Source organism: Cnephaeus nilssonii, assembly GCF_951640355.1.
Source record: "Cnephaeus nilssonii genome assembly, chromosome: 9".
In the NCBI taxonomy this organism is placed as follows: domain Eukaryota; kingdom Metazoa; phylum Chordata; class Mammalia; order Chiroptera; family Vespertilionidae; genus Cnephaeus; species Cnephaeus nilssonii.
In genome coordinates, this window is record NC_137080.1 from 28,259,209 (window position 1) to 28,282,057 (window position 22,849).

Here is a 22,849-nt window from a genome sequence, read left to right on the forward strand (position 1 = left end):
GACAGCACCCATGCGAATAGGAAAGCTCCCAGAAGCCCTTGCATGTGTCTGTTACTAGGAAGGCAGCAAAGGGTAGTGGAAAAAATAAAGCCCCCGGAACCAGGTAACCTGGCTCTGCATCTCGGCTCTGCACTTACAAGCTAAAAAAGGGGTCTCTGAGTCATTGTTTTTTTGTTTGTTTGTTTTTTGTGTTGTTGTTGTTGTGTGTGTGTGTGTGTGTGTGTGTGTGTGTGTTTTCATTTATAAAGCATGAGTGATAATGCACAAGGATCTACTTGACATCATTTAATGTATCTTATGTTGTCAAATTAAATCAGCAACTGTAAATGGAGGCCTTTTGGACCTAAAAGAACCACTTCAGTGTGATGATATCATCCCACTTAAATACCAATCCTTCCAAAGGTATTTCATAAAGAACTTCCAAAGACACAAAGGGCATGATGCTAATGACATCAAGACCAAAAGAAATATTCAAAGCATAAAGTTAGGGCCTACAGCAGGCCAGTCAACCATACCCCATAGATGGTTACTTACTCTATTAACTCTTTTTTTCTGTCTTACTCCAATCAGTTTATTGAGACAAGTTTCATATACAAGTCCAGGGCAGAAGGGATGGGGCTTGTAAATGGGAATCTAGAAGAGGACACAGGGTAGAACCCAAAAAAGAGAGTGAAATAAATAGAGGAAGAGAGTGCAGGTTCAGGAGAGAAAACTGACGGGCTATCACATAATGATCATGTCATTAGGAAGAGGACTCCATTAAAATCCCATATATTTAAATAGATATACAAGGAGTTAGAGGGAACTTGGGGGGCTTCGCTCCACTCTCCATGCCCCAGAGAAGGGCAAGAGAAAGCCATCTCTCTCCATGGGTGAACCCACTGGGGGCTGAAGATGGGGCTGCCCTTGGAGGGGTGTTGGAGGAAGGTAGGGTTAGCTGCCCCCTTTTTATTAATTCTTGAGAATTGTTCTTTGACTTCAGTCCAGAACTGGGGAGTTGACCCCATCGGTCTCGAAACAATAATGTTTTTTTCAGTTGACAGTGTGCATTGAAAATGAGTTCATCTAGTTAGATAATTTTGAGTTAAATAACTAGGTAGGAATATTTAGGTCTTATATCTATCCTTAAATCAATTTTATGTGTTTAATCATACCATTAAAGAATAGGCAAGTAGAATATCTGTATGTTTTACTTGGCATACATTTTGATAGGAGAGTGAAAGAGGTTCAGGAAAAAAAGAAAAAGAAAAACAGGGAGAAAGGTGAAGGTAGCAATAAGACTTGAATAGAAGTGACAGTGTGACCATCCGCAACACCAGGGTATATCAGGCTGCCTAGACAATGCATCATAAAGCATTGTTAACACATCTTGAACTGTGGCTTGACTTCTAATATATTCCTTCTGATCATGTCTGCATAGCAATCCTTCTCTGCTTACTCTCATCATACTCACCTTGCATGTGTAAGCCCTCGACCCAGACCAAGGGTGTATGGAATTCTCCATAGAAATTTCTAGAATCTTCCTTGTGGGCAGCACCTTTCCCAATTGTTTCTTCTGACTCCAGCCTTTTCAGCAGCCCAGAATTTCCATCTCTGCATCCTCAGCTCAGTGGGGCCAGACAGAGTATTCCTCTTGTTTACCTTCCACCTCCTCATGCCTTGGTCAGGAAGTTTTCTCAGGCACAGAGCCAAGATGAAATAGGGCTTATTTTGTGATTCCCTTTTCTTAGTGATCACATGCTTGGACTACCCCTTGCCTCATATATTTTGTCCAATTTTTTACTTTTATTTTTTTAATGGGTGGAAGTAAAAGCCAACTCTGTTTTATGGGATTTTTAACAACATTTCAATGGAGAGCGAGCCTAAGCCATCAGTCGGACATCCCCCGAGGGCTCCTGGACTGCAAGAGGGTGCAGGCCAGGCTGAGGGCCAACCCCCCAGTGCACGAATTTCATGCACCGGGCCTCTAGTTTAGTTATAATTTCAAAATTATATTCAATATCCTTAACAAAAATCCCTCCACACATGTTTTCAAGTGAGGTACCTCTAAATTTTAAAGCAATGACTTCAATTTAGGATTCACTTTGAACTTTCAAAAAGTCTGGAAACACAAGAAAAATCATGTGCCTATTGTGCTTTTTATAGATTGAGACTTAGAGATGATATATAAAATGAGAATAATTTTATAAAACATAGGGGAGAAAAATATTAATAATTCAGTATTGTCTAATAATTTTAAAATTATAATTTTAGAAAGCTATAAACTGTAGCAAAATATTACAAATAAAATCAGGAGAGGGAACCTGGGGGGCTTCGCTCCACTCTCCACCCTTCGCTCCCACAAAGGTGGGAAAATATTTGTAATGCAGATATTAAAGAATCAATATGTATGCTATACAAAGAGTTATTCAACATTTATGAGATGACAGACAACCCAATAGCATAGCCTAGGAGTAAATAAATCACTGAGTTAATCCAAATGGGAAAGATATACTTGAAAGAAATGCTTATTTGAAAAAACAGTGCTTAAAAAAAGGGTAGGATAACACTTTGTACCCATCAGATTAGTAAGATTTAACAAGAGCTGTAAAACCTATTGTTGGCAGAATGATGGGAAAGACTACTTTCATATATTTTCAGTGGAAATATGTTGTGTTAAACACTTTTGGAAGGCAATCTGGCAAGATACACTAAAATTAAAAATAAATACATCCTTTGACCTAGCCATCCCTCTTCTGGGACTCTCTCCCAATGAAACAGAAGTATCAACATGTAGGAACAGATGTGTAAAGCTATTTGTTTCAATCATGTTGAAGTGGCAATAGAGGAGTAGATGAATAAATTATGGAACACTTTTTCTTGTTCATGAACACTTATTCATAAAATATTATTCAGCCATTAAAATTATTGTTAAATGAGCTTACTGGATATATTCCCATGAGATAATATTGAACAGGAAAAAAATATATAAACATATATAATATGGTCTTATTTGTGTAAAACAATGATTTTTTAAAACCCTCTGCATATGTGCGTTTATATTATACTAGAGGCCCAGTGCACAGATTTGTGCACTAGTGGGATCCCTCAGCCTGGCCTGCAGGGATCAGGCTGAAACCGGCTCTCTGACATCCCCCGAGGGGTACCAGATTGCAAGAGGGCGCAGGCCAGGCTGAGAGACCCGATGCACGATCGGGGCTGGGGAGGGACTGTGGGAGGGCTCCAGGGCATGTCCGGCCCATCTCGCCCAGTCCCGATTGGCCAGACCCAGCAGCAAGTTAAGCTATCAGACAGAGCATCTGCCCCCTGGTGTTCAGTGCACATCATAGCGACTGGTTGAATGGTCAGTTGACCGGTCAGAGGAACAATTAGCATATTAGGCTTTTATATATATAGACTAGAGGCCTGGTGCACAAAATTTGTGCATGGGGGGGTCCCTCAGCCTGGCCTGCACCCTCTCATAATCCGGGACTCCTTGGGGGATGTCCAGCTGCTGGTTTAGGCCTGATCCAGCAGTCAGACATCCCTCTTGCAATCTGGGACTGCTGGCTCCTAACCATTCGCCTGCCTGCCTGATCGCCCCTAACTGCTCACCTGCCTGCCTTATCACCCCTAACTGCTCACCTGCCTGCCTGATTGCCCCTAACTGCTCGCCTGCCTGCCTGATCACCCCTAACCACTCTGCCTGCCTGCCTGCCTGATTGCCCCTAACTGCTCGCCTGCCTGGCTGATCGCCCCTAACTGCCTCTGCTTCGGCCCCCACTACAGCAGCTTCATCCAGAAGAAAGTTCAAAATGATGTCTGGAAGGTCTTTTGGCTGTCTGGCCTAATTAGCATATTACACTTTTACTATTATAGATAGAGGAAAGTTCAGTTTCTCAGTTCATTCTTCTAGTTCAATAGTCTAATATAAATGGGAACTTGACATAGTACAGATCAGAAGGGCATTTCAGTAGGCTTCACAGATCTATGGAGAAACAATTAATATTTAATAGATGGTTCTGGGACAATTAACTATGGGGAAAAAGATAAAATTAGACCTGCAGTGCAAATTAAATACTAATAAAAATCCTAGGGAAAATCAAGGCAAAAAATGTATCTTTACTGTTGAAAGTATTACAGATGTCCTTCTTTTTTTCCCCATTGACCCCCTCCACCTTGCCACCCCTCCAGGCCTTCACTACACTATTGCCTGTGTCCATGGGTTATATATATGGACTGTAAATGGAGGGAAATAAGATTTCCTGACACCTTTTTTTCCCCATTGACCCCCTCCACCTTGCCACCCCTCCAGGCCTTCACTACACTATTGCCTGTGTCCATATAATATATATATGGGATATATATTCCATATCTTTTTTATCCATTCATCTGCTGAGGGGCACCTGGGCTGTTTCTAGATCTTAGCTATTGAAAATGGCACTGTTCTGAACATAGGGGTGCATATATTCTTTCTGATTGGGGTTTTGGGATTCTTAGGATATATTCCTAGAAGTGGTCAAATGGCAGTTCCATTTTTAAATTTTTGAGGAAAATCCGTACTGTTTTCCCCAGTGGCCGCACCAGTCTGCATTCCCACCAGCAGTGCACAAGGGTTCCTTTTTCTCCACATCCTTGCCAGCACTTGTCATTTGTTGATTTGTTCATGGTAGCCATTCTGATAGATGTGAGGTGATACTTTATTGTCATTTTAATTTGCATCTTTCTGATGATTAGTGACTTTGAGCATTTTTTCATATGCCACCTATATGTCCACTTTGGGAAAGTATCTATTTAGGTCCTTTGCACATTTTTTAATTGAATTGTTTGTCTTCCTTTTGTTAAGTTGTATGAGTTCCTTATATATTTTGGATATTAACCCCTTATCAGATGTATCAATGGCAAATATGTTCTCCCATACAGTGGGCTCCCTTTTCATTTTGTTGATTTTTTTTTTCTGTGTAGAAGTTTTTATAAAACCAAAATTTTTTAAATAAATTTTTTCTTGCATGAACATGGAAAAATTGTTATGATATTGAGTGAAATATTTCTTCTTTAAAAGCACAAAAATGCAGTTTATACAGAAAAATAACATAAATGGCTATTTATTTTTGTTTTTTAAATCTCTATTGTTGAAAGAATTACATATGTCCCCTTTTCTCCCACTGACCCCTTGTAGCCCACCCCACCCCCCGCCCCATTAAAAATGTCTATTTTTAATTAGGAATTTCTCTACATCAAGATATAATTAAGAATGGGAAAGCTGGCCACAGATTGGGAGAGGATATTTATGGGATGAGGAAAAGTGCCAGGGAGTAGGGGAGGCCAGGGGGAGGTCAGTGGGGGGCAGGGGGGGGTTGAGAGAGACATATGTACTACTATTTGTAATACCTTAAACAATAAAATTAAAAAAAAATCTGATAACCTTAGTGCCCATCAGTGGAAGAGTGGGTGAATAAAATGTGATATATTTACATGATAAAATATTACACAGCAGGCAAAACAAATGAACTAACATAATACACAGCTATGTGGATGAATCTTAGTGATATAATATTAAATGAAAAATGTAAGTAGCAGAAGACTACATTCTGCCTAATACTTTTTTTAAAGTTAAATAAAATAAAAACATATACAATATTAAGAAATATATAGTCAATAAAAAGAAAAGTAAAAAAACTATATATTCATCATGTATAAGAAAACTAATAAATATTAACACAAAAAGACAACTCAACAGAAAAATAAGCAAAAGATTTGTATTAGTTAAGACAATGCTGATAGCTTCTCTAACAATAAACCTCCAAATTTCATTGGATTAACACAGAAGCTGAATTCTCATTCATACAACCGTCCAAAGGTGACTATTCCTGGCTGATGTGGTATAGTGCTCAGTCATTGGCTGGGCGGGGGCAGTGAAGTCTTGGGGGAACCATGGGGTGCATACAGGGGGCGGGGGTAAGGCAGCAGCTGGAGCCATTTGTCCAATATGCTCCCTGCAGAGAATCTGAGTGGTGTACTTTTTATGATTTCCACAGGGAAAGAAATTAGAAGTATTCCTTTAAATTTTCCGTCTCTGCTCTGGTAACAAATGGGCATTTTCTAGTTCTCTGGAAACAAGGCTCTGTTCTTGTTTGCCTTCATGCTTTTCAGGCTTTGCCTTGTCTCAGCAAACTATGAAAATGCTGATATATTAATAGCTCATTGTGATAAATAGAGGCAGAGGGGCTCCAGAAATCCAGAGGACTGATGAAATCGATATCTCAAACTTTCTTATCACATTTGAAGCGCACTGCAGGGGAGTTGTGATCTCACCCATTAGGTGTTTTACAGAAGGTATTTCTCTATAGTGATTCTCAAGCCAGGCATTAGAATCACCCGAAGAGCTTTTCAAAAATAATGGATGACCTGACCCCACCCCCCGAGACCTATCAAAATCTCTGGGGTGGATCACAGACACTGGCACATTGACTTTTATTGAGAACCACTCTTATGGTGCCTTCTACAGTGACAGGACAATGGAAAAGAGATTTTTGGACGTCAGGTCCTTAAAGCACACATTCTTGACTCTAAATAGAAGTGGCTCTGACTAGAATAATAATAATTAAGATTAGGATAGTCACTGCTTTCACCACACTTTTTTTCCTATTCCCCTTGGTTTTCTAGGAGTTAGGAGGCATGCACTGAGTTTCATAACCGTGTCATCATAGCCTATCCATCACCTAGTGTTTTGATACTGAGTTTAGATGGAAAGGCAATGCCTCAGTAAAGTCAACATGATACTGAAGATGTTATGTAGTTTTAAATTTTTCACACCACAGAAATTGGCAAACATGACAAATCATGATTATTCTTTTTTCCAGTGTCGATTTAACAGCACACCGCGCTATTTTTAAGTATCTTTTAATTTTTAGATTTCTCGTTCCTATTCTAGTTCTCTCTTGTTGTCATTGTTCAATTTATTTGTTGCAGATAACGCTTTATTTTTGCTGATTATAGCACACTGATGTGATTTTACATGTGTTTTCTATAAATAAGCAGTGTGACCAGATTCAGGTTTAGTTTTGAAGACTGGAACAAATCTATAAAGAGAAACTCCCATTGCCTACAATATGGTTGCACAGTGACATTGATTTTATAGGAAAGGCAGGATACATATTTGATTTTTTTGCCTTTATTTCCGAGTTCTCAAAATAATCAATCAGTTCCCCCAGCTTCCTCTATTGGTAATTATTAGGTTGGAGTTGGTTTGTTTGTTTTCTTCAGTATTAGTAAGACTTGTGGATATGAGCATATGTAATGTGTTTTAATTCATTGTAGTTATTATCTTTATAGATGTCCCATGTTTGATTGGTGGGATCAGTTTAGATTGGAACCTGAGTACTTTGATAGGTTCATTTCCATCTGATATGATAACATGTCCTAAACTCATCTTATACATTTCCAGGAATCATACATTTCTCTAAAATATATTCATTTTTGTAGGAAATAACGTTCAGGGACCTCAATCCAGGCTCTAGGAGTACTATTGCTACTACTAACCATTTCTAGGCCTTTTCAGTGGACAGATCTACAAATATATAAATTAATTCTTATATTTCCAATACAAATTTAGAACATTATGGTTTTTACTTATATCTCCTCAACTATCTTAAATTTCTGTCTCTTTTCTCCAATGCTAAGAATTCTGTTTTCTTAAGAATTCTAGGGATACTAAAATTGTATAATTTCTTTTTTTGATTTAATACATATAACTCGCAGAACACTCCCAGAATCATAGCATTATTACCACTAACACTATAATTACTGAAAGAACTAAACATCTTAGAAGTTCTTCTATCCTTTGATACCCACTAAAACTACATGAATTCCTATGATTTAAAGTAATTTGAAATAATTGTACTTGGTGTAGTTGTGGTACAATGAGTACAAAGTAGATTCATTGATTTTTTAAAATTATTTGGGATATTTAGAAATTCTTTTCCAAATTTAATAACATCCTATACACACTTAACTTTGCTTTTTCTACTTAAATCTTAGTGATTATTCCATAAAAGTATGTATAGATATTCTTCATTCCTTTTTTACATATGGATAATATTCCGTTGTGTTCGATGCTTTTCCAACCATTCTCTTTTGGAGGAAATTTGAAGTGTTTCTAGGCTTTTGCTATAACAACAGCCTGGAAAAAATTGCCTTGAACATAAAGTCTTTTTACATTTTTGACAGTGTAGGTGTTGTGTAAGTGCTTAGAAGTGGAGTTACTGATAAAAATGATCTCTGTATATATAAGCTTGTTAGACATTGCTAAATTCTCCTGCATTGTAATTGTGCCATTTTGCACTCCTACCAGAAGTCAGGAGATTTCCTGTTTCCTCACAGCCCCTTCAATCTATATTGCCAAACCTTTGGAATTTCTTTTTAGCATAATAGATGATAACTTATATTTCAGTGATTTTAATTTGTTTGTCTCTTTTTAAAATTTATTTTTTATTGTTGATAGTATTACAGATATCTCCCATTGCTTATCTCTTATTATGAATAAGATCATGTGTCTGTTTATATAGTTAAGAACCATCTCCATTTCTTTTTGTGTAAACAGTTCATTTTATGATCCCATTTTTCTATAACACCAGTCTTTACTTCTCTACTTTTAGAAACTCTTTACATATTGGTAAACCTTTCTCTGTTCTATGAGTAGAGCAAGAATGGGATTGACAGATATGAAGAAATATGAACCCAATTATAATTTGGCTGTGAACGATGAATAAAGCTCAGAACAAAATTTCAATTTGGCTGCGGCCTTCCATCAGAACACCTTCCAACTTAGTAATGTGTACAAAGTAGATTCATTGTTGTTTTTTTATTATTTTGGATATTTAGAAATTACTTTTTAAATTTAAATTTTGTTTTATAATTATGTTAAATACATATATGCTTCAAAATACAAATCTACAAAGAAAAGACATATTGTGAAAAATTGAGTTCCTATCTCTTCTATCCTATTCTTTCTCTCTCATTATTTATTGGGAACCAATAAATAAATACTGAATTCTTACCATGTGTCTTTTCTCAGTCCCAGTGAGGTCATTGATGCTTACTCACATGAGCCAAGATATAAAGTACTTAACATTTTATTCTCATAGTTTTTGATATTCTACAAGGCATTGCTTCCAAACCTTTTCTAATCATTGCTCAAATAGACAATTATAACATTTACATAGCATATTGAGGTAAGCTACAGGTATTTTGGAAATGTCTATATGGAGCTTGCTAATATTATCTTTGTATTACTTAATTACTATAAAAGCCAAATTATTAGAGATGATATTAACTGTTGAGTTTAAGTGATAAAAATATTATGACCTCTTGTTCTACTCAGCAAAAAATGTACAGAAGTAGAATTTTTATTGATTTCAGAGAGGAAGGAAGAGGGACAGAGAGATTGAAACATCAATGATGAGAATCACTAATCAATGATCGGTTGCATCCTGCACACCCCCTACTGAGGATTGAGCCCACAAGCTGGGTATGTGCTCTGACCTGAAATTGAACCATCATCTCCTAGTTCAGAGGTGGATGCTCAACCACTGACCCACATTGGCTGGGCCAGAAGTAGAATTTTATTAGAGAAACTATTCCTCTTTTTCTTCTTTCATTGATAAATGTAATATAAATTTGTTATGTTTAGTAAACACAGAGGTTTGGAGGTGACAACCGGTGCTCTTCTAGCCCATGGACATAGCCAAGCTTTCTTGAACAAGCCAACCTTGGTCTATAGGCCATTTCCCAGGGCATCTGGAATATGAGCTCCTTTGATGACTTCCTAGTGGAAGAATACAATGGGCAGTGACATTCTCTGAGTCCAGGTGCTAAAGAAGTTGTCCAGGTGGTAGATCACCTCCTTGATGATCTTGACTCACAAGTCAAATCCGTGAGGAAAGGTGAATGCTACATGTGGCTCATGAAGCTTGTCACCTGCAGGGTTAGCAAGAAGCACCATTGAACCTTGTGCCACTGGTTATGATCCGAAGCTCCAGACAAGCCTGCTTTTGAGGGCTGAAAGGATCAATATCCCCTGAGACACAGGTAATCCACACCGTTGAGAAGAGCTACATGCACTATGAGTAAAACACATCTGAAATGCCCTTTCTAAAACCTTTCCTTACACCTCCATGGTGGGTAACATAAGATAAACATAGATTCAAATAGCTGTTTTTAAATGGAATGTTTGTGAAAATTTTTAAAAATTGAAAGGCAATCCCACTGTAGATTTTATCCTACTCATTTTGGTGGAAAATAAAGTTTTTAAGTAGGAAAAAAAAAGGTGTAAGAATTGTATTTCTTGTATTACTTCTCATATCATTAACCAACTGTACCTAAGGGGTAATGGCCATCCCAGTTGTCACCCTCAGATTGTAAAACTCATTTGGCATTGCCTAACATTCCATTCACTATACCTAAATCAATGAAATATAAAATGATAGAGGAAGAACATTACCTACAATGTTATAATTTTTGAGGAAGATATCCTATAAAATCATCAATTACATGTATAGTCATCCAAATTCTATCAATTGGTTAAGGATTTAAGAACATTTATTTTTTGCTTCTCTAGGCAGATCTAAAGACTAATGTGGAATAATACAATAATAATTGTGTGTGTGTGTGTGTGTGTGTGTGTGTGTGTGTGTGTGTGTATGTTTTGTATGCATGCATGCACTAGATGGACAGTAGGTAATAAAATGTGGTGTGATGGGAGGAGAAGGGAAGTAAAGGCAGAGAGGGAAGGGTGGAGAGGAAAAAGATTAGATCACAATGATAGAGGAATCGAGAAAGCTATGTGATTAGAGATAGAGATTGTTATTATAGGCACGGAAATACCCATATTATGTCATTATTAGTTAATTCCACAAACATTTATTAAATGCCAGTGGTACTGGGAACTGGGATATAACACTCGACAAAACCAGATAAAACCCCTGCCATTCATAGTTTACATTCTAGCAGATTCTGTGCCATTGCCAAACCTAAGTGGACAATCATTTTGTAATATATTCAGGAAAAGTTCCTACTAATAGGGTTGCTTGAGGGAAAGACCTACATTCAATTTGATTTCTAATCTTGAGAAACATAATAGAAGATAAAGTATTATGCACCTGTCTTCATTTCGGGAAATATGGTGATTTATTAAGTGTTTAAAACAACAACAAATGTTTGGTGGAAAGTTATGAAAGCAAAGTTGTACAATTCATTATTACTATGTATCCCCTTTCTATATTTTAGCAAGAGTTTTGTGAAGTCTGAGTTTTCATGGAATTCCTTTCTAGATTGCTCATTGATTCCAGTATGTGAAATCCTTCATAAATTATAATGTTGCATGCAAAGGGGACAGGACAAATTTTATTCCCCACTAGTCATAGTTCAAGGTGCTTCCTACTCTCCTCCTGGGGCCCTGACTCACACCAAGTTAAGTTAAGAGAGCTGTCTGTCTTATCACACAATGGGAAGTGGAGCATTAGAGCCAGAGGGCTTGTAGGCTGAGTGAAATACCAGAGAAGCTGTATGGGTCAAGACAGAAGTTTGTGTGAAGCTGAGTATTTCAGGGAGGATCCATTTCTATCGCTCTTTTCAGATACACACAAGACTTGGAAACATCTATGGCACACTCCTACAACTCCATCAAAGAGAAAACCAGATGGGACTGCACAATGGTTAGCTCAAATGTAGAGGAAAAAGAAGTGTACTGGGGAGGAGAAAGAAAAGAAAGTGCAGCCAGCCCTGGCCAGGTAGCTCAGCTGGTTAGAGCATTGACCCCATAAAAGACAAGGTTGTGGGTTTGATACCCATTCAGAGCATATACAAGAAACAACCAATGAATGCATAAACAAGTGGAACAACAAATCTCTCTCTCTCTCTCAAAATCAATCAATCAATAATTTTTTTTTAAAGAGAGAGTGCAGCCAGAGAAAAATGAGGGCACTCTGATACCCACACAAATTTACCAATTTGCACCAAGCACTGGATTCCAAAACTAAGATTTTCTTCCTGTCTTTCAGCCAAAAAGGACACAGTTAAGGAATTTCACAAATGCTTAATAATAATAATAATAATAATAATAATAATAGTTGTTGTTGTTGCTATGGAGACAGACTGTAAACATGCCTCACTCTCAAATCTCTCATACGATCAGTGCCCACCCCCCAGATTCAGATAGCAGAGGTCAGACTGGACATCACACAGCAGCAGTCCATGCCCACGGCATCATGCCCAGCCACGGGACTGAGGGGGACACAGCAAAGGTGTGCATGTCCAAGGGTCCAACCCTGGTCTTCCTCGTCCCCATTGGATTCTCAGCCTGTCCCTTTGCTTTAGTCCCACTTTCAGATTAGAATGAAACTGTAGAAAATAAGAACTACCTAAGGGAGAAAAACAGACATTGAAAAAGTACTCCATGCCAGAAATTTTACTTTTTTTCATTGAATCCTAACAATAATCTTGTATATTATTTTTATTTACCATTATGTTACAGGTGAACAAGTGAAGGCTCAGAAAAGTTAATAAGTGGTAAAAACAGAATCTAGTGCTATATCTATGCATGCCACAGACGATATATTTTGCACTATCTATCTTTGTCCTGTTACTTTAAGGGGCTCTGTGAATATCCTGTGTGTCCAGAGCTGCACTGAGTGCTGTGAGGGACACAAATGAGTCACTGTTTTGTGTGCTTGGTGAACAGCTCTGACCTGTGGGCTCACAGGTTAGCCATGTGCATTCCACTCGGAGCAGGCATTGAACCTGCTGAGCTGGGGCATTCTCAGGACTCACTTCCTGTGAGGCTCTGAACATTGTTGCTCAGAAATGTATTTTTTGGATATCTTCTTTTCCAGAACCTGCTGTTATTTCTTTGGGTATAGTAGTGATGTGTATGGACCAAACTATGCCCTTTGGAGTCAGATAAGATCTGGTTCAAAAGCGGTTTCACCACATTTCAGCGATGTGAGTTTAGCCTTAATTTTCTCATCTGTACAATGGGGATGATAACAATATCTACACATGGAATAAGTGAAGATCAATGGAATAATGTGCCTAAAATTATGGCACTGTGTGGTACATAGTAATCAAGATAGCTGGGTAAGTTTTGTTGGAACTGCATATGTGTAGGTGAAAGAATCCTTTAAATTTCATTGCCAAGGGCAATCATTCTGATTTGTTAAAAACAAAACAAAACAAAAACTCTTCTATTCCTCCCTCTGTTTAAAGATTCATAATTTACTTGTTATACACACATGCACACACACACGCACACACACACACATGCGCGCACACACAACCTATTTGCAGACAGTGATAATAAGTCTCCATCTCAGTTTTCCATTGTAAAGTTTTGTTCCTTTTCTTCTTCAGCCAGGCCACCAAAACATAAAAGCTCTCAGCTATATGTGTGGATCAAACTTGTGTCAGACATCCCTATAACGTATACTTGTCTAAAAATCACGTCCCCCTTCTGAATGCCGAGGCAGGGGAAGAACTTAATTTTTAATCAGGAAAGTGTTTTTAACCAGCCACATTCTTCTCTAAACACTTTGGTAAGCATGAGTGGATTTGTATGCAATTTCACCTAATTAATAGATTTTTCACGTATAAATTGCAAAGTTCAGTTCTAAGCATGCCTCTCTGGGGTGGGAACGGAGCCCCAGACATCAGTATTTCCATGTGATATGCAGACATCTGGGGAAGTAAGAAGGTGGCTGCCAGATGTTTAGAAATCCTGCCCAGTGTGGGAGGAAAATAGATCACAGGGCTGCCTGCTCCCCTTTTGCTCGGAAGAGCTAGAGGAGTCCCCTTTAAGAAGTGTGGGTCATGTGTGTTGAATTCTAATGAGCATATCCTTCTCCAGCTCTTTCGGTGGCAGAAAGAAGTCCATAATGTACACAGACATTTTATGGTTTGTCCTTGTGTTCCCAGCAGCCTGTTAGGTGTTTGGGAGGCCACCTAGAAAGAGAAGAGGAAGGCATGGGCCTTTATTTCTTTTGGTGAGGCGTTTGCAAGGTAGGGCAAGTCAGAGCTCTGACACGACTTTAACCCAGCAGTGAACACAAGATAATCACAGCAGCACCAAATGTCAGTGGAGGTCATGGGTTTCAGGTCTTTGTATCCAGGTAGAAACTATTTTTAGATGATGGTCTATCCCCAGATCATGATTCTTTTTTTAAATCCCCACCTGAGGATATTTTTCCTATTGATTTTTCTAGAGAAATTGGAAGGGAAGGAGGGGGTGGGTGAGAGAGACCCATCTACAGGCTGCCTCCCACACGCGCCCCCATTGGGGCTGGGGAACCTGCAACAGAGGTACGTGCACTTGACCAGGAATCGAACCCATGACCCTTGGATCCAAGGGCCAACCCTCTAACCACTAAGCAAACCGGCCAGGACCATCATTCTTATTTTTAAAAGTAAGTGGATGATTTTCTTTTTATCGGTAATTAATTCATTTTACTGACTTACAATTTTGCTCGATAACCTTTTATGCTTTCTTCTATCACCTTGTGTTGTTGTGGTTTATATTTTAAGCCAAATCACTAACACCTGTGTTCTAAGAGGACATTAAATTAACTTTATTTTTGCTGTGGAAGCTCACTGCTCCTCAGGGGTCGTTACCTAGTTTTATCTCTAAACATATACATACATAGTGTTTGCCACAAGGAGCTTTTCAGGTTGCTCTGGTTCCCTTGTGGCCACTGCATTGTACTCACCACCCACCACTTCCTTGTTTTTCATGCGTAGTAAATTTTAAAACCCCATTTCAGCCAACAGTTCTGGTAGAAACTCCCACTTCTAGGGAGGAAAATTAGGTACTGTTTTGATTTATTAATTGACCGTTAAGCATAGGCATTGAAATGCATGCAGAGAAACAAGGGCTGCGATAAAGTCCAGGTGGCTAAAGAATAAAGTTTTCCATAAACAAAATAAAATGGAACAAAAAGATGCCCACTGTAACTATATTTAGAGTATCTCTTCATTAGCCTCAAGTACAGAGATGGTATGCAAATTTCTCATGAACTTCTGGGAGTTTATCAAAATATTCCCCTCACTTGTCATAAGCTACTTATGCATCCACAGATATTCTGTGCCATTTGTTGGAGAATCTTACATGCGTTGAAATTTTACAGACAATAAGAGTTGTAAAATACCAGCTATATGAAAAGCTAGAGTATGTGATGGCATAGAGTGTTTTAGCACAATGGAGAATTATATTATGTGGTAGCAGAAGTAGGCATTTTTGTGTGTTCCTTATATTTTACCTCAAATTAAAATATAGATATAAGACAATAAATAAAAATCCATCCATGCCTTTAAAAACACAAATATTCCCCTCACCTAAACAATGGGATATTGTAAGAGGAATTTAATAGTGACTTGGCAATGACAACTGTGCTGAACAGCTGCTATTTTAATATTCAGCTTTCTCAACAGTTCAAGTATCAAGTATCCATGATTTACATTTCTATACACCTGAGGGGTAGATAAATGATATTTTACTTTGATCAAGTGTTCCCTCCAGGCACAACCCAAAGGAAACCATCTTGAGTAGTTATTTCACATCCTCTTACAAAGTATTGGGTTCTGTGTTGACATTGGCAACTTGCACAGTAATAAGGTGCTGCTCTCTTTTGATCTTTTTAAAGATGACCTCCAAAAAGTAACATTCTAATGGCCATTCTGATTTTTTCTGAGTCACCCTACTTAAATGTATCTGCAGAAAATGGCCTGTTAAGATTGGTGGCAGAGCTGATTTCCTGGTTGCTGGCAAAGGCCCTCTCCTATAAATTACCTTTGCTAATATTGTAAATGCCTGAAATTCTACCATCAGATCGTTATTAAATTTTTCCTCTACATATTAAACTAAAAATACCCAGGGGAAAGGTAGCTGTTGAGGAATAGAGAGAATATATCAAATGGAGTCAATTTAAATAAGCTACTAAAACGAATATTATGAAAGTTGAGGCATAAGGAACTGATTCTATTCTTGTTCTGACTAGCCTAGGAACTTAATCTTTTGAACTTTCCAGTCTTGCGTCAATGCCTAGATGTATATCAGTCTGTTGTGTCTCAATACCTGGACATACACCAGACCTCTAGATAACCCTCCGATTATTCCCTGGATGGTTCACATATGCAGACCACCTGACATCCATTATCAGACCACTGGACGTCACCAGACTTACAGGTGTCCACCTTTCAAGCCACCTGGCACCCATCACCCAGATACCTGACATGTGACTGATAATCCTAGACCAACTCCAGGGCTAAGAATACAGGACTGATCATTCTAAAATGTACTTTTTACTATAAGGACTCTTAACTTTTCTTTCTTCTTTGGAACACATGGGTTTTTGCCTAGCTATGTTTCCAGGTTGTAAACTCTAAGACCCTTGAATAAACCGTTATCATTTATTACTAGCCAAAGTCTCCAGGCTCTATTTGAGTTCATTAAACATTGTAATACTTCTCGTTCTAGCAATTTATTTGCAGATTTCTCAATGTTTTAGTTGGCAGCAGGTTTTTATGGGGTAGAGAACAAACGGAAAGACCATGAGGGAGCCTGTACCTGAGGGAGGAGAGAGATTAGCTATAAGAGAAGGAAGAGAGAGATAAAAAAAAAAGAAAAAAAAAGGAGGGTGCTTTATGGGGAGTTTAAGGCCTGAAGGTTCACATTTTCAAAAACCAGTATAAGTCACTTTGCTCCTGAAGTCTTCCCCACGTGTCCCAGTCAGAAGCAAGATGCTGCCTCTCTCCTGTCAAATCTGAGAGGATTCCACTGCATGTCATGACATTCCCACATATCCCCTTGCACTGTGGTCGTTTTTACAAATGTATACTCTCCTGTTTTGTGTACAGATATATTTTATACATTTCTGATCCTCTCTTTTAAATTTAAAATGCATAAGTGGGTTTGCCTAAGTCTGGAGCAAGTCATTTTAGATATATTAATTCTGGAGTCAGGAGATGAGGAAGAACAAAGACTGTCTTCTTTCATGAGAACAAATGATGGTCCCCTGAACTGTCTGACCTCAAAGCACCCTGTGGACATATGGAGGTTGACTTTGACTCTAGGAAAAGCATGCTCTAAGTCAGAGAAAGCTAGCTTAAGCAAATACTCAATGTGATTAGATTACAGGCTGTGTGGATAACAATAATAAATTCATTTTTTGCATAGGTTTTTATTTCACTATATCAGGCATTTGTTAACTTCCCCTTTTCTGTTCCAAATAGAGATGAGTCATCTGAAATTAGCAGAAGTTACATGACTTGCCCTAAGGGCAGAAAGTTCCAGTGGGTGCAGAGCACCCTACATCCAGAAGGAAGAGTTGGATCATTTCAACAACATAAATGCCTGCTGATCCTTATCTAGAGAAGAATGCCTACACTTTTTTTCTATCTTATTTTGGGATTACCATCCTTCTGTTTATCTAGATACAAGCCTCAGAACCTTTTCATCTTCTCCTTTATTCCCAGATTCCAAGATTCCTCCATTCTACTTTGGCAATCTTCAAAACATTCATTTTCTTTGAAAATACCTTAATGCCAGTTTCACATCCTAGACCAGTGATGGGCAACCTTTTGAGCTTGGTGTGTCAAACTTCGCCAAAAAACTGAGCATAACTCAGGTAGTGTGTCACTTTAAGGAAAAAAAACATTATTTCGCAAATGTTTCATCCTCAGGAGCAGCAAATGTTTCATCCTCGGCATGCGGCCGCCTCAGTGGCTGTGTGTCATCAGAAATGGCTACGCGTGTCAGTGCTGACATGCGTGTCATAGGTTCACCATCACTGGCCTGGACTATTGCAACAAAGACACATAAATATTTTAAATAAATATCGAATCCATTTTCTACACTGCTCCAATACTCTTCTTAAAGTTTTGAATATTTTACTATCTAGTTCAACTATCCATCGATGGGTGTGCCAAGAAAACTACCTTTTATTTAGCATGACCTTCAAATGTGCATCTGGATAGTTGATTCCCTTATTTCACATTTAATTACTCAGGAAAGTAAAAATCTTGTTTTTCCCAAAACATGTCTGTGCTTTTCTAATCCTGTGTTTTTTCTTGTTCTTGTCTCAGCATGATATCTATATCTAAAATTTTATTGATCTTTTTCCATGCTCTGGGTTATGTTTTAAGCAACGTGAACACTTTATTTCACTCATTCCTCACAATAACCCCATAAGATGAGTTTTCTTTTTCCCCGTTTTATAGTTGGCACTCAGATTTTAAAACCTTTCAGAGTTAGAAAGCAAGTGAAAGCAGAATGTGAATCCACATCTGACTTCAAAGGGGCACTCTCCCCCTTTCCTCTTTAACAAATTTCCATTTCAAATGCAAATATTTTGTTCCTCTTCTTATGTTCTTTTTGTCATATTGTATTTAATTTACGAACATCATCAAGAATTTTTGCAACTGAGCTTATGAGGAATATTTGTCTATAGTTTTTGGCCTTGTGCCCTGGTGGAGTAGCTCAGTTGGTTAGAGCATTGCCCCATCCTCTAAGGTTGTGGGTTCATCCCTTCAGGGCATAAACAAGAATCAACCAATGGATACATAAATAAATGGAACAGCAAACCAGTGTTTCTTTCTCTCTCCCTCTCTCTCTAAAATCAATAAAATTTTTAAAAATTAATAAAAGAAATAAAGTGTTTGGCCTTGTAATGTTTTTCTTTCAAATTTTTGTATCAGAGAAATAATAGCCTCATAAAATGAATCAGAAAATGATTCCTTTTCTTCTATTTTATGATAGAATTTGTATAGAATTGACATTTTTTTCTTTAAAGTTTGATAGGATTTACTGACCAAGCCACATGGGCCTGGAATTTTCTTTGTAGAAAGCACTTTAATTATAAATTCAATTTAGATTTTGTTTCTTCTTGAGTCATAATTTTATGGTTTCTTTTAAGGAACTTTTCAATTTAATACAAGTATTAAATTTACTAGCATAAAGGTTTTCATGATATCCTTTCAATATCTGTAGAACTCTCTCATTTTGTTATTTCTAGTATGGATAATTTGCATGTTTTCTTTTATCAATTTTATTGAACTTTTTAAAAAGCCATCTTCTTGTTGTACTTATTTGCTCTGCTGCTTTACTCCTTGTTATTTCATTGATTTCCACTCTGTAAGCTTTTTTTTTTTTTTTTTTAGTTTATTAAGTTGAAAGCTTATAGCATTGATTTTAGATCTTTCTTCTTTTCTATGTAAGCACCAAATGCTATAAATTTCACTTTAAACACTGCTTAACATTCATTGAACAAATTTTGATCCAATCAGAGAAAAACAAGTACCAAATGATTTCACTTATATGTCAATCTAAAGAACAAAATAAAAATGAACAAACAAAATAGAAACAGACACACAGATACAGAGAACAGGCTGACAGTTATTAGAGGGGAAGAGTTTGGGGGACTGGGTGAAAAAGGTGAAGGGTTTAAGCAAAGAAAAAGAAACAAAAACTGAAAAGAAATTTATGAAGGCCAATTCTTTATTTTAACGACAGACACTAGAAACTGTTTTGATGACAAATGAGTACTACAAAAAATAAAACAATGCTTTTGTTAATAATAATTACTGTAATTTATTCAATATATACTCTGTAACAGGCTGCATAATTAGTAGATGTTTTATGTTTATTACCACATTCAGTTAAGAAAGAAACTTTATAACTGATCAAAATGTGAATAGTTCATTTGAAAATTAGCTATAAACATGAGTACATACCTAAAAACTAGTCTTCTAGTCTGGAATTATTATTCCACTTTCTATTTCTCATTGAGTTCTGAATACATTAGGCACTTGGCAAATGTTGATTTGGTGAGAAATTCCCAAATGTCTTCATTAGTCTTTCTCTGAGAGTTAAAAACAAAGACTTACAGCAAATAATTTTGTATTATTTACATTTATAATGATTCACTGAAATAGGTAAATTCTCCTTTAAGAAACAGTGCCACTTCAAGTATGTTTGAAGAGCAAATCTAGCCATCTTAGAACATGAGTCTGTAATGTGTTCATCTGTGTTAAAATGATGAAAAAGACTGAAGAACAAACAATGTCCAACAGGAATAGATTAATAGTTCTCCTGAGCGCCATTGGAATCAGTCCCTACCCAGAGCAATGACCTATGCCTTAATTATAAGAGTAAAAGTTTGTTGAGTCTAGCTGAACTGGGAAAGCAAGATCCATGATTTAGGTTCACTTGGGGAAATCATAAAAATGAGCATGTGCTCACGGACATGACTCATTAATTTTGGCAAATTTCCACTTAAATCAATGCCCATGTATAAAAATAGAAATATATAAGCTAACAGTGCAACTCCATAGATCATAGTGGTATTTGGCATTTAAAAAGTATCTATATTAAATTTAACATATGGGGATGCTAATAAAGTAAAAGAAGAAAAAACCTTATGATATGAATGATAATTTCTTTGATAGCAGCCAAAATTTTTAAATGGGATAAGGAGAAATGGATTATAAATTTATTAATATAGTAGATAAATGAGTAAGAATAAACATTATAGGTACTGCTGAATATAGTCATTAAAATATTTTTAATGAAATTCATTTTTAAAAATATTTCATTGGTTGAATCCGTTTGGATTCTAGACATAGTTGCCCATGCCCAAATGCACTAGCATTTTCCATGTCAAAATATTTTTTTTCCTGAAACTACCTAACTATTAGCAGCTGTCTATGTGAGAATAGAGGGAGGATTGTTTTCACTTCACTCAAAGATTAATGATATTTTACAGCTTCAAAAGAAGTTTTAAATTCTGGCTTTATGACAGGCACCTCCTTCTTGTCTCCTTTAATTTTATTGACACTTTTTCAACATAATTATTCATTCTGTGGCATATCAAACTAGTCTACAAAGCAAAAGTTTTTGTTGGAAACAAGATTTTGCTTACTGCTAAATCTGCAGAAGTATACTGCTCTCTTTCTCTCATTTACTAGGTAGCATTGTAATAATTTCAATAATTTATTTTTGGTTTTGCTTAAATATGTAATGCTGGTTAATGAAGACTTGGAAAGGGGGTAAAGAGGGGAGTTGAATTTGTTCTATTTCTCCCCTGGTTGTACAATTTTTTTGGTTTTAAGAGAGAGAGAGCGAGAGAGAGAGAGAGAGAGAGAGAGAGAGAGAGAGAGAGAGAGAGGAGAGAGGTAACAAAATTTCAATGATATAAAATAAGTTGTGGAATTATTATCCACATCCACCATTCTCTGACCTGTTACCAGAGCTGGAACTAGAATAGCATGAAGACCTATAAGAAATGAGCATGACTTTCATCATGCCTGCCCTATTTCTGATCATCCACTTTCACTCCAGTTCAAAATCCTTGTGTTCACTGGTCACTTTTTAACCTTGTGTGTAATTTCAGAAGGACATCCTCCAAACTTTGAGAATTAAACTTTAAATAAATATATGTAAGTCCCAATTAAAATCCCAGCAAGTTATTTTGTGGATATTGACAAACCCATTCCAAAATTATATATGGAGAGGCAGAAGTCCCAATCTAGTCAACACACCATTGAAGATGTCAAAGGTTTGACACTATTCAATTTCAAGACTTACTTTAAAGCTCCAGTAATGAAGACAGTGTGGTATTAGTAAAAGAAGAGACAAAAGATCATTGGGCTCTAGCTGGTTTGCCTTAGTGCAGTGGTCGGCAAACCGCGGCTCGCGAGCCACATGCGGCTCTTTGGCCCCTTGGGTGTTCAAACGCCACTTCTTCAAAATAGACTCGCCCAGGCCAAAATCCGACTTCTGCGCATGGGCCACGAAGTTTCAATCACACTGTACGTGTGCGCCCGCACGTGGTATTTTGTGGAAGAGCCACACTCAAGGGGCCAAAGAGCCGCATGTGGCTCACGAGCTGCGGTTTGCCGACCACTTCCTTAGTGGATAGAGCATCAGCTTGCAGAGTGAAGGGTCCCGGGTTCAATTCCGGTCAAGGGCACATGCTTGGGTTTCAGGCTTGATCCCCAGTACGGGACATGCAGAAGGCAGCCAGTCAATGATTCTCTCTCATCATTGATGTTTCTATCTTTCTCCTTTTCCCTTCCTCTCTGAAATATATATATATGAAAAAAATCATTGGAACAGTATAGAGAACCCCAAAATAAATTTACATAAATATATTAACTGAACTTTAATAAAGTAGCAAAGGCAATACAATGGAAAGGATACCCTTTTCAATGAATGGTGCTGAAACAATTGGACATCCATATTAAAAAACAAAAGAATCTAGACAGATGTTACATCCTTCTCAAAAATTAACTCAAAATGGATTATAAATCTAAATGTAAAGTAAGACATTAAACTCCTAGAAGATAACAGAGGAGAACCTAGGTGACCTTGAGTATGGTGATGACATTTTAGAAACAACACCGAAGGCATAATCCTTGGAATTACTAATTGATAAGATGGACTTTACTAAAATTAAAAATTTTACTCTACAAAAGATAACACTGAGATAATGAGAAGAAAAGCCACAGACTGAAAGAAAATATTTTCCTAAGATACATCGATAAAGGACTGTTATGCAAAATATGCCAAGAAATCTTAAAACTCAGCAATAAGAAAACAACCAAATTTAAAAATCGGCCAAAGTCACTTCACCAAAGAAGATATACAGATGGCAAATAAGCACATGAAGGGATGCTTCATATCATATGTCATTAGGGAAATGCAAATCAAGATGATGAGATACCACTACACACCTACTAGAATGACCAAAACATGGAACACTGGTAACACCAAAATGCTGGCAAGGATGTAGAACAACAGGAACTCTCCCTCATTGCTGGTGCGAAT